A 13,323-nucleotide genomic window follows, 5' to 3' on the forward strand; every position below is an offset into this window, starting at 1 on the left:
CGAGGTTTCCAAGCACCCTATTGTTATAATAGTATATAATTATTAATAAGAGTAAGAATTAAGTATATATTGAAAGATGTTAGGCACAGAAGAAATTACTGTGATTATGGTTACAACGCAGCAAAGTTCCAATAATGATGTTCTTGTCAACTCTAGCTAACGACCATCGTAGAGCATTTCTTTGCAAGAGGTCAGTCCATACCCCCACGATGATTAGATCCCACCTATTAAAAACCTTAATCGTCTGAATAAGACCTAACAAATGCATAATGCTGTTAAAAAAGAATGTATATATGAAAATTAGTGCCACCTAGAATCCATTAGTACAGCTTCTCTATACGGTCTTCCACCGATATGCTTTAATGGTTCCAAATGAAGAACTATGCCAATAACATCTGAACAATTCACATATGATTAGTTACCTTTGAATCATTTAGACTTCAGGCGTTAGTGATATATATATATATATATATAAAAACTATATGGAAAGAAGGGTTATTACCTACGAATGTCTTATGCGGTTGTTGGTAAACCTCATGAAATGGCATAAGATACTTTGGAAATGGAGGAAATTGGATTGGCTTCGTGAATGGATCCACAATAGTATGTGTTATCAATCCCAACTCTAGCCCATGACCAATATTGCGAAATTGAAGTTCCTCCCGGTTTAGACAAAATGCCACTCTATACAATGTATATGTGCATCCTTGTGTGAGTAAGGCATCGAACCGTTGGACATTATGGCCGTTAGAAATTGCTTCGATTTTGGATCCCTAGATATTTGGGAATACATGTTGTATGAGTCAAAGAATTTAATTATAATAACATGAATATATTGGCTCTATTTCAATGCTTGTTGAAGTGACTCACAGTGATGTCCTGTAGGATGTAGTGTTGACTATTACGACGCCTAGGGAACTTAACAACTACTCTCGCAAAGACACTTTTGACTTGTGGTAAGTTATTGACATCTTGAATATCATCAAATAGCACGAAACTACATAAAACACGAACTTTAGTTTAAGTTCTTCATACATATAGATGTAAAAAGTAAATAACCTTATATAAACTTACGGAGGAAAGGGAGACAGGCCTGCCACCGTCCTATTTTGAGTACGTCTACCTAATGCCATTGTTCTTATAGGATCTATCATGACATTATTGCAAAGATACAAAAAACATTAAAACGACTATATGACATATAATCTCTTGTCTATTAAAATGCTAAAATAATATGTACAATATATCGCTGTATTAATATGACTGAATTTAGAGATATCAGAATTTAGCAACAAACAAAGTCACTCTGTCAATTGGGGACATGTACAAGTGTATTGTACAAAAAGTCCTCCCATGCAACATAGAACACCAGAAATTATATAATGCACCCATAATGAATTATGTCGGTTTCGCCAACACACTGCAGGCTGCAGTTTTCAATCTCTTCTTATTTCTTTTGGATTAGGTTCAGCATTTCAGTATTCATACATTCATTCATGTTCCAGGCAGTTTCCTTCCTCCTATTTGCAGTGTCATTACAACTTCCAGTGATTATACTGTTAAAGGTGCTGATCTTATTGTCTCATATTTACAGTTCAACTGTTCAAGTTGCAATTGTTCAACAATTCACAGACATTTTCATCAATATTCATCAGAACGTTACAAGGACAGGTTATTTGAATTCACATACTATTTTTTATTTGGCCTATTGTTTCTGCCTGCAAAATGCCTAGATCAAAATCCTCAGCTGACTAATGAATAAACAGGCCCTCTCATACTCCAGAAATTGGTGTCAAATAGAAGATGGACAGTGACTGAACAATAAGCTGAATTTCTTTGTGTTGTAATGCTCCTGTGCATCATTGTTGGGCCTATCGCCGGATACTGAATGTTTTATCCGTACCTGATTTGTATTCATATTCATATATCCGTATTCTCAAAGTTAGATATTTAAGATGTCATGTAACACGCAATGATTTGCACATTACAATATTTGATAGTGACGTTTTAAGAGGAAGTTGTTGATGGAGATTAGTTTCCTGAACATGTGCTGGCTCATAGTTTACTCATCTTGTGTGGTTCAACAAGCAGGACTCAAACTCAAAGGAAAGCACTAAAGAAGTTTAGAAAAAAGAGATATAAGCAACAATACTTTCCCTTAAAGATGTTCGCTTGCGCTAAATGATAGATCCAAAAAAGAAGCATGAAGAGAAGCGGGTGAGAGAAAGAATTGTGGACGAGTACAAGTGTATCGTTCAAAAAGAAGAGGGGAGAGAAAGAATTATGGGCGGGTGCAAGTGCAACATACAAAAAGCATGCTACCAGCTAAGCCTCCCAACTATAATTTTGTTATCTAATAATTAGCATCAACCTCTATATACCGGAAGCATGCTATAAACTATATACAGCCCAAAGAATACCCCAAATACACACAAGTCTGGTATTTTATTTAATGTCCCTAATTATCAACCATTTACTGATTAGTGATAAATAATGAACAACCACTAAGATTATGTCAAATTACAATTTAGAGGACTCAGAATTTAGCAGCTAACAAATACAAAGTGTTATATATTGCAGAATTTAATTATCACTGATTGTAGCATATTAGTGCTAGAACAATATATGTTGCCTAAGTGTCCTAACCATAAGATGGTGAACATTATAGTTTCAGGGAAAGAAGGTGTTGAAGTTTCAGTGGTTACCTAAAAATCCAGCAATGTCCAGCAAGCACCACTCAGCAACACAAAACAAGTTCAAACTTCTGTTCAAAGTAATAGAGCAAACATGAATAATTAGCAACCATGCAACAGGTAGCAACGATTATAAGGTAGGAAATACAAAAATACCAGCTATGATGTCCTCAAGATGCTGGCCAAGTGTGCCAAAACATAAGATCGCCAATGTTCGAGGTTTAGCCTTCTATTACAAAAAAAATCGGAAAAGTCATGAATAGCGGTTTAATGTTTGGAGTTTAAACGGCAAACATACGTATACAGGGAAATATTAAATTGTTTCGATCAGTTTGTTAACATAGATAACTTTGATGAGTTTGTTTGCGAGATGGATACTTGCTAGCAGGAAAAACATAATGGACAGGACCCTCTGGTCATACTAACTACGCAGGATAACCTTGAGATACAGAAGCACTATGATAAAAAGCATTACATAAGATAAATCAAAGGAATCAAAACAGCTTATGCTAATCCAATTGATGGGATTGATGGGAGCATACATATGTATGAGTTTGGACTGCTGAAAATCAAAACAGCTTATGCTAATCCAACTAATGGGATTGATGGGAGCACAATGCAATAAACAGCAAGGAGAACAACAGCCTAGCTATTAGTGGGATTGATGGGAAGCAAAATTCAGCATAGCGTTGGGTCAGTGCAATGAACAAAAAGCAGAACAACAAATACTGTGTCGTCTGTCCCTTGAGCGTTTAAACAGTCTGAACTAATGCGAGCAGCAAGCCAAACACTACATGGTACTCTGAATTGGTGTCAACAGCAAGCCAAACTATTCATCATCGTCGAGATCGTATAGGATATGTTTAAACTGAACAACAGGACAAAGATGTTAACTATGAGTCTATGACTGTAGTCCTAAATCACATGACAGAAACATATTGCTACAAAACTTATTTAAACTTGTGCATAACATTCGACACATAGCTATCATGGGCTCTCCGGTACTACAAGGCTATCGAATTAGTTCTCAACATAAAAATAGAACTACAAAGAGTATTACCTCTATGTGATTTCAGTCGTCCTCGTTCTCCGGCACGCGCGCAGTCTTGGTGATACCCACTTGAGAACTAAAAAAATGGAAGGGTTGCAGAACGGTGAAATCAAGATTATCACTGAGAACATGGATTAAATCCAATGAAAAGGAAGCCTTTGCTCCACCTATAGTTTATTTAAATCCATGTTGTATAGTTCAATTACAGAACGGTTTAGCAGTTACACTACAAATATGAAAGGCAACCATGGGGAGGGAACCCGCACAGGAACAAACAACAGACGTGCAGCGATGCATGGAAAAAGAAGACTGAAATAGTAATCCCTGAAAAATCCTAAAATTAGCAGAGCAATACGTCAGTACCAATTCCAAACAAGCAACTGGTCTGCCAACTAAAATGAGCATATTCATTACAAAATGTACAAGCTGAGGCAACCAAGAAAGGCCAATCTCACACTGAACAGCACGCCACAGTTGGTACAGCATGATTTCTCAGCCTTTCATATTTCATATAAATCATTTCATGTGCACCAGAGCTACGCAAAGCAAAAGCGAGACCACTGTTGTTGCATACTTCACTGCCGTCCCACAAACAACAGATTAGCTAATCCAATTGATGGGATTGATGGGAGCATACATATGTATGAGTTTGGACTGCTGAAAATCAAAACAGCTTATGCTAATCCAACTAATGGGATTGATGGGAGCACAATGCAATAAACAGCAAGGAGAACAACAGCCTAGCTATTAGTGGGATTGATGGGAAGCAAAATTCAGCATAGCGTTGGGTAAGTGCAATGAACAAAAAGCAGAACAACAAATACTGTGTCGTCTGTCCCTTGAGCTTTTAAACAGTCTGAACTAATGCGAGCAGCAAGCCAAACACTACATGGTACTCTGAATTGGTGTCAACAGCAAGCCAAACTATTCATCATCGTCGAGATCGTATAGGATATGTTTAAACTGAACAACAGGACAAAGATGTTAACTATGAGTCTATGATTGTAGTCCTAAATCACATGACAGAAACATATTGCTACAAAACTGATTTAAACTTGTGCATAACATTCGACACATAGCTATCATGGGCTCTCCGGTACTACAAGGCTATCGAATTAGTTCTCAACATAAAAATAGAACTACAAAGAGTATTACCTCTATGTGATTTCAGTCGTCCTCGTTCTCCGGCACGCGCGCAGTCTTGGTGATACCCACTTGCGAACTAAAAAAATGGAAGGGTTGCAGAACGGTGAAATCAAGATTATCACTGAGAACATGGATTAAATCCAATGAAAAGGAAGCCTTTGCTCCACCTATAGTTTATTTAAATCCATGTTGTATAGTTCAATTACAGAACGGTTTAGCAGTTACACTACAAATATGAAAGGCAACCATGGGGAGGGAACCCGCACAGGAACAAACAACAGACGTGCAGCGATGCATGGAAAAAGAAGACTGAAATATTAATCCCTGAAAAATCCTAAAATTAGCAGAGCAATACGTCAGTACCAATTCCAAACAAGCAACTGGTCTGCCAACTAAAATGAGCATATTCATTACAAAATGTACAAGCTGAGGCAACCAAGAAAGGCCAATCTCACACTGAACAGCACGCCACAGTTGGTACAGCATGATTTCTCAGCCTTTCATATTTCATATAAATCATTTCATGTGCACCAGAGCTACGCAAAGCAAAAGCGAGACCACTGTTGTTGCATACTTCACTGCCGTCCCACAAACAACAGATTAGCTAATCCAATTGATGGGATTGATGGGAGCATACATATGTATGAGTTTGGACTGCTGAAAATCAAAACAGCTTATGCTAATCCAACTAATGGGATTGATGGGAGCACAATGCAATAAACAGCAAGGAGAACAACAGCCTAGCTATTAGTGGGATTGATGGGAAGCAAAATTCAGCATAGCGTTGGGTAAGTGCAATGAACAAAAAGCAGAACAACAAATACTGTGTCGTCTGTCCCTTGAGCTTTTAAACAGTCTGAACTAATGCGAGCAGCAAGCCAAACACTACATGGTACTCTGAATTGGTGTCAACAGCAAGCCAAACTATTCATCATCGTCGAGATCGTATAGGATATGTTTAAACTGAACAACAGGACAAAGATGTTAACTATGAGTCTATGACTGTAGTCCTAAATCACATGACAGAAACATATTGCTACAAAACTGATTTAAACTTGTGCATAACATTCGACACATAGCTATCATGGGCTCTCCGGTACTACAAGGCTATCGAATTAGTTCTCAACATAAAAATAGAACTACAAAGAGTATTACCTCTATGTGATTTCAGTCGTCCTCGTTCTCCGGCACGCGCGCAGTCTTGGTGATACCCACTTGCGAACTAAAAAAATGGAAGGGTTGCAGAACGGTGAAATCAAGATTATCACTGAGAACATGGATTAAATCCAATGAAAAGGAAGCCTTTGCTCCACCTATAGTTTATTTAAATCCATGTTGTATAGTTCAATTACAGAACGGTTTAGCAGTTACACTACAAATATGAAAGGCAACCATGGGGAGGGAACCCGCACAGGAACAAACAACAGACGTGCAGCGATGCATGAAAAAAGAAGACTGAAATATTAATCCCTGGAAAATCCTAAAATTAGCAGAGCAATACGTCAGTACCAATTCCAAACAAGCAACTGGTCTGCCAACTAAAATGAGCATATTCATTACAAAATGTACAAGCTGAGGCAACCAAGAAAGGCCAATCTCACACTGAACAGCACGCCACAGTTGGTACAGCATGATTTCTCAGCCTTTCATATTTCATATAAATCATTTCATGTGCACCAGAGCTACGCAAAGCAAAAGCGAGACCACTGTTGTTGCATACTTCACTGCCGTCCCACAAACAACAGATTAGCTAATCCAATTGATGGGATTGATGGGAGCATACATATGTATGAGTTTGGACTGCTGAAAATCAAAACAGCTTATGCTAATCCAACTAATGGGATTGATGGGAGCACAATGCAATAAACAGCAAGGAGAACAACAGCCTAGCTATTAGTGGGATTGATGGGAAGCAAAATTCAGCATAGCGTTGGGTAAGTGCAATGAACAAAAAGCAGAACAACAAATACTGTGTCGTCTGTCCCTTGAGCTTTTAAACAGTCTGAACTAATGCGAGCAGCAAGCCAAACACTACATGGTACTCTGAATTGGTGTCAACAGCAAGCCAAACTATTCATCATCGTCGAGATCGTATAGGATATGTTTAAACTGAACAACAGGACAAAGATGTTAACTATGAGTCTATGATTGTAGTCCTAAATCACATGACAGAAACATATTGCTACAAAACTGATTTAAACTTGTGCATAACATTCGACACATAGCTATCATGGGCTCTCCGGTACTACAAGGCTATCGAATTAGTTCTCAACATAAAAATAGAACTACAAAGAGTATTACCTCTATGTGATTTCAGTCGTCCTCGTTCTCCGGCACGCGCGCAGTCTTGGTGATACCCACTTGCGAACTAAAAAAATGGAAGGGTTGCAGAACGGTGAAATCAAGATTATCACTGAGAACATGGATTAAATCCAATGAAAAGGAAGCCTTTGCTCCACCTATAGTTTATTTAAATCCATGTTGTATAGTTCAATTACAGAACGGTTTAGCAGTTACACTACAAATATGAAAGGCAACCATGGGGAGGGAACCCGCACAGGAACAAACAACAGACGTGCAGCGATGCATGAAAAAAGAAGACTGAAATATTAATCCCTGAAAAATCCTAAAATTAGCAGAGCAATACGTCAGTACCAATTCCAAACAAGCAACTGGTCTGCCAACTAAAATGAGCATATTCATTACAAAATGTACAAGCTGAGGCAACCAAGAAAGGCCAATCTCACACTGAACAGCACTCCACAGTTGGTACAGCATGATTTCTCAGCCTTTCATATTTTATATAAATCATTTCATGTGCACCAGAGCTACTCAAAGCAAAAGCGAGACCACTGTTGTTGCATACTTCACTGCCGTCCCACAAACAGCAGATCAGTTTGCCCTAACGGTCAGATCAGCGCTTCAGGGAATGAGGTCAGGAGGCAGTGGGGTGGACCTTGGGGGCCTCGTCAATGGCAGAGGAGAGCTCGGAGAGGAGGTCGGAGCAGAGCAGCGCGCCGTACACGTTGAGCAGCACCGGCGTGACGGCAGCGCTGTTCCGGGCGCCGAGGCAGCTGTCGCGCCGATGAAGGGAGGGAGGAGGCGAGGTCCTCCGGCGCCCGATGCAGCAAGGACAAAGCAGGAAGCGGAGCTTGCAGACCTCGGCAAATTGCAGGAAGTGAAAGAGAGAGGAACTGCCTCGGACGCGGCACCATATAGCGGCATCATCCAGCGCACGCATTGGAAGTGGAGGTCGTGGGGAGGGAGGATGCGAGAGTGGGGCTGACCGGCTGAGTGGCTGACCGAGCGGTTCAGCGCTCCGTCGTGCGAACGGCCGGGGAAGAAGACCGCCTGAGGCCTGAGGGTAACGCCGCACGAAATGGGCCGTCCGAGTGACACTCAGCACATGGGCCGCGCGGAAGGGATAATGGGCCGAGAAGAACCGCTCTCCTGCTGTCTTGCAAAAACTTAGTACCATATTGGCTACTAAAGGAGACATGGAGCGGCTTATAAGCGTGGGCGCGGACTTGATAGTAAGAAGTCTGTTGGTGGCTGAATTGGTTATGTTCAGCTCTTGCGCAGGTATGATAAAATTTTTGCTGGAGACCTGTGTGTACGGCTGTGGGGTACGTAGATGGCAGAACCGGTCAGAGGCAGAACGGTCAAAAGGCAGACTACTATTGCTTACTTAATAAGTAGTAGAGATATTGTCAAACTCCAAAACCTGGCCACTTCAAAGATTTGGACTAAACAAAGAAAATCTAGCATCTAAATGATTTCGCCGTCCCCTTCCTCCTCCTCAGGTAAACCTAATTCCCTTCCTCTCTGCCCATCAATTCACCCGTAATCTGAACTACAGGCCTTGTGTCCAGAGGAGCCGTTACTGGTGCGCGCGGCGCGGGGCGAGGATGGCATCCCACATTGGATGATGCGACAGGCAGGGCGGTACATGGCGGAGTACCAGGCGTCGGCTAAGGGGAAACTCACATTCGGCCATCAGGTTCGGGGAGCTTCCAGCTGCGAGGTTTTGAGGTGGGATTTTGACCTCAAGGTCCAAGGAGATGCTTATGGCGTCGATGTCAGATATCGAGACAACAAAACGGGGCAGCATGTGGGGACTGGATCAGAACCTTGATCAGCCCAAGGACAAGGATGTAAGTCAACTGAAGGACATGTACAGATAAAGGTATCGTATTCGTCCTACTATCATCGCTACTAGCTTAGTCTCTATGCATATCAGAAAGAAACATGGTGGTTCTTCGATGTGAAATCGTGAACATTAAAGTATTCTATTGATGGTTTAGGGGACTGTCACAATATAAAAGGCTATCAGGAACTGCATGTAATATGTGATGTTACTGTTATTTTTCCTATTGTAGGAATAGTTTTCAGATTCTTACAGCTTCTTCTATTTTAGGTACATCGCCATTGTATGTTTTCTACAATATCTTTCCACATGGTATTGATGAAGACGAGGATGTAATTGGAGCTCTATTGTTGATCATTTTACACTCACTCTCATCCCTCTGATGAAGTATGTTTTAGTTGTCTTGCAAGCTAATGATAATGGTCAAGGTGAGATATGACGTCCTTGTATTTTACAATAATTTGTTGGCTCTTATGATTTCTTTGGTAATTGCAAAATTGTAATGGTTCTTGTTGCATTTACACATTTGCAAAGTATGAGCTGATAGTTCACATATATTTTGTTGATTGCTCGATTCAAATGCCATTTCACTTGGTAAAACAAATTAGTTTTCCTTGACCAAATGTCAACCATTGCAGGTCCATGCACCGTGTCACTATCTGTCTTAGAAAAAGGTAGCCATGTACATCTCCAATAATGCAATATGTCACATAACGAAGGAAACAATGATTATACAACTACTTATGCTAGTTTCAGACACTCATGTATTTAGACATCTCCAATAATGGAATATGTCACATAACTTGATTTTATCTTTTGGTCATGAGGTAGGTTGCACTTGTTCAAATGAGTATTTGTATTAACAAACGATATGGTTTCAGATGATTACACTTAGAGGTTCTTCTGAACTGGACTTGTTGATTACATGGACCCATTTTCAGAAGGTGTTGTTTTCAGTGTGAGGCCTACAAAGAAAAGTTGGAAAAACATTTCCAATATATCTTGTGGTGAGAAGGTATGTTCCATCCATGTAGTGTTGTGTTATTGTCTATTTAATGGCCAAGGACATTCCACAAGAATAGTTTCATTCATTATCTGCAAAGTCGTCCCTTATAGCTGTTAATGACCTTATAACTCGATGGTCTGGCTTCCAGAATCAGTTAGGAATTAGATTAATAAGTGGACACTAATCTATGTCAGAAATTATGGGAAAATGAATACAGTGAAGACATGGGCACACGAGCAAGAACAGTTTGCTTTAAAGTTCTTCGCCATCAGTTTTAAACAGCACCATTTGGAACCAGTTTGCTACTAAATTTGATCAGTGTGAGTGGTTAACCTGGCAACCTAAATAACCATTGTTTGTTATTACTGAATACAGTATCTTTTGCAACAAACAACGCTAATAGAAGCTGTTGTGGCTATTGTGTTATTGTAGCTGCAGCCGAAGCAGTAGCCAGCTGAACATGCTGACATGTTATTGCGGGTGGTCAAGGCTCATGATTCAGAGCAGAAGATGCACATAAATACTGGTGAATGATGCCATCGACGATGATGAATTGATGAAACGATGGATGATGCCATCGATGAAAGATAGAATGGAACTCAAATTTTGGTGGTCGCACAAGTGTGGAGACATAAATTTATATATACTTAGTTAGGCTCAATGTTAGCACAAACAGTTGATGAGCAAGTTTAAATTTAGAGTACACTTATGTATGAGTTATTTGACAATGCTTATTTATGAGATATTGAATGGTATTTATCTATATTATATTAATTATAGTGTTATTAAATATATGTGTATGTATTTTTCTCTTTTAAATTATTATACTGTGGTAATTGAAGATTATACTGCCAAGTAAGTCGTTTCAAATCTTAACAAGACATTTCTCAAAACGTCTAATATCAGTCTTCTAAATAAGACGGTTTTTAAAATGTCCAATATCAGTCTCCTAAATAAGATGGTTTTTCTGTTGCGAGTGTCTATTATTATAGGATATTCTAGTCAGTTTGATAAATACTTTGTGACTTATAATGTTCGTATTTTTTACAGTTCTTTATAAGTGTCTTAAGCAAAACCTAATGTAAGACGGTTTATTGGACAAAATGACTTAACAAATTCCTTTTTTAGACGGTTATAAATTAAAAATGTCTTATTTAATATCTTTTAAGACGGTTTATAACCATCTTAAAAACGGAACATCTTTTGCGACTCCATCAAATTTGGACACTTCATAAGCGTCTTAATAACTAAAAATTAACCATCTCATATAACACGATTTGTAGTAGTGCTTCTTCACTGTCATCAGACCTGCAGGAACATGGTACTGACGAAAGCTACCTCTGAACTCTTCCCAGGTGATGGCGTCGGGGTTGGCATGGGTGGCGAGATAAGACTCCCACCATGACTGAGCTGCTCCTCTCAACAAACGGGGACCATACAGGACTTTCTCCCTGTCGTCACACTGAGCGGTATGCAACTCCCGCTCCACAGTGCGCAGCCAGTCTTCAGCATCCATGGGGTCAGAAGAGTGAGCAAACGTTGGTGGATGACCTCTCATGAATTTAGCACGCTTGTCCCTGGGCATTTGAGGCATCTGAGGCTGAGGTGGTGCTTGTTGCTGCTGCTGCTGCTGAATGGCGGCCAGAGTCTGACCGATGGCTTGAACTGCCTGAGTCTGCATCAGAAACATCTGCTCGATCGACATCGGGGGCGGGGGTGGCAGGTGCTGTTGCGGAGGCACCTCATCCTGCTGAGCGGCTCGCTCCTGCTGAGCACGCCTTCCTCCTCTGCGCCTGTTCTCTGACATCTGCAGAATGCAACCACACATCAGAACTGATCTTGCAAACCTTGCAGCATAAGAAAAGAGTATAGAATTCTCCACCACACTGAATAGATGAGCATCTTCACTGATCTCCAACACAGACCACACAGCTTCTCAGATAAAGAGGAAAGTGGAATAAAAGGTTTCCCAACTAGATAACTAACTCCATTAACATAACAGGTAAACCAAAATGCAGGGGATACCCGCACTCTGGTGACAGTCATTACAAAGATCCAAACCAAACATAATTCATCATGACAAACATAAATGCACAGGATATAGCAAACTATCCTGTCTAACTAAGATTAACTAAGAGCGAGACTAACGCTAAGACTGTAGCTTCTACGTATATATTTTGTATTAATTACAAGATCCAAATATAACGATATATGGTTCTAGATTTATCTTGGTCTTGCAGTCGGGGTTGCCATAAGACTGGTGTCCACGCCGAGGTGAGCGGTACGGGTGCTGAGTCCCAACGGGAGCGGGGGAACCATCATCCAGGTGACGACGTTCCGCGCGCTCAGCCCGCAGCAGGGCGATCTCAGCACGAGCCCTACTCAGCTCGTCTAATGCATGGTCCAGCTCCGTGTTTAGCACGGCGGCTAGGTTGACTATGCTGCTCAACCTAGGATTGTCCTCACCAACAGGTGAAACAATCACGCCTCCTGTGCTGCCAGATGGACGGCGGGGGTAATACTTCAGGTTGAGACCGTCAGCTACCCCATCGAGAACCGAGCAGTAGTGCGAAAGCGCACGCCGTGCAACATCTTGCATGGCTGCCTCAGCTGAGTCCCGCTCAGAGATAGAATAGTGCTCTGAGCAGGCCTCCGCACCCTGGAGACTGTTCTCCGGACGGCGCACCAAGCAGGTCGCCTCTCAGCGGTCCGGGTAGACCCCGCGACTATGCTAGTAGACCACACAACGATACTCGATGGACCAGGTATGCCGGTTAAGTGCCCGACGTAGCAGGGTGTCGAGCGCATCATGGAAGTGACACCCGCGAGCAGCGTCGCGAGTGATGGGTCGAGCAACCCATCCTTCCAGCTCCTGGTCAGCAGAGAAGTCGGTGTCGTGGCTCGAGCTGTCGTCGCCGCCTCCGTCATCTGGGTCTCCTCCAGCAGCTACTCCAGAGGCTGGGGCGCCCAGTGGTGGTGCAGGGGGCGCCTCCAGAGGAAGCACAGGGGAGCAGCTCCTCACGGACTCTATCTCCTGGTGGAGCGAGACAGAAGAGCCCTGCTGCTCCTGCTCCTGTCGTCGACGTTCCTGCTCCTCATGCAGGCGGTGGTGCAGCCTCTCCAAGTGGCTGGACTGTCCGGTCACGGGACGGAGAAGCGGACGCTCAGCAAGGCGGGAGGGTAAGAAGGGGATGATGGACTTTCGTGCAGTGTGTCTAAGACGAGCCATCTACAAAAGACACCGCAAGCAAAAGAGTGAGAACAGAATTAATATGACCAA

At 41.6% G+C, this 13,323-nt stretch overlaps 1 long non-coding RNA gene across 1 annotated transcript; it reads right to left on the minus strand.

The window, feature by feature from the left end:
- Nucleotides 1-106: 106 nt before the first annotated feature.
- On the minus strand, nt 107-971 carry LOC111590582 (uncharacterized). The gene is made up of 3 exons (XR_002749718.1): nt 503-971; nt 311-395; nt 107-224 (listed from the first exon to the last, which is right to left on the minus strand). It is a non-coding gene; the product is annotated as an uncharacterized lncRNA (long non-coding RNA).
- Nucleotides 972-13,323: the final 12,352 nt, after the last annotated feature.

Source organism: Zea mays, chromosome 1, assembly GCF_902167145.1.
Source record: "Zea mays cultivar B73 chromosome 1, Zm-B73-REFERENCE-NAM-5.0, whole genome shotgun sequence".
Taxonomy (NCBI): Eukaryota; Viridiplantae; Streptophyta; class Magnoliopsida; order Poales; family Poaceae; genus Zea; species Zea mays.